Here is a 230-nt window from a genome sequence, read left to right as displayed (position 1 = left end):
CTAATGCTCTAATGAACAGGACAGAGCATTCACAAACAAACAAACAAACAAACATGTATTTATTTATTGTTAAGACATTGTTTATCTGAAATTAGATCAATCTCTAATAGTAGTAAATTAGGTTTTTGTTAACGAGAAACAAACAGATGACAAATCAGCTATCAGAAATCAAAGGACAGCCACATGCAGCCAGACCTTACCTGTCTCTGACACCTGGAGAACTCAGAGTG

This window comes from Argentina silus (genome assembly GCF_951799395.1).
Source record: "Argentina silus genome assembly, chromosome: 16".
Taxonomy (NCBI): domain Eukaryota; kingdom Metazoa; phylum Chordata; class Actinopteri; order Argentiniformes; family Argentinidae; genus Argentina; species Argentina silus.
This window is presented reverse-complemented; position numbering follows the sequence as displayed.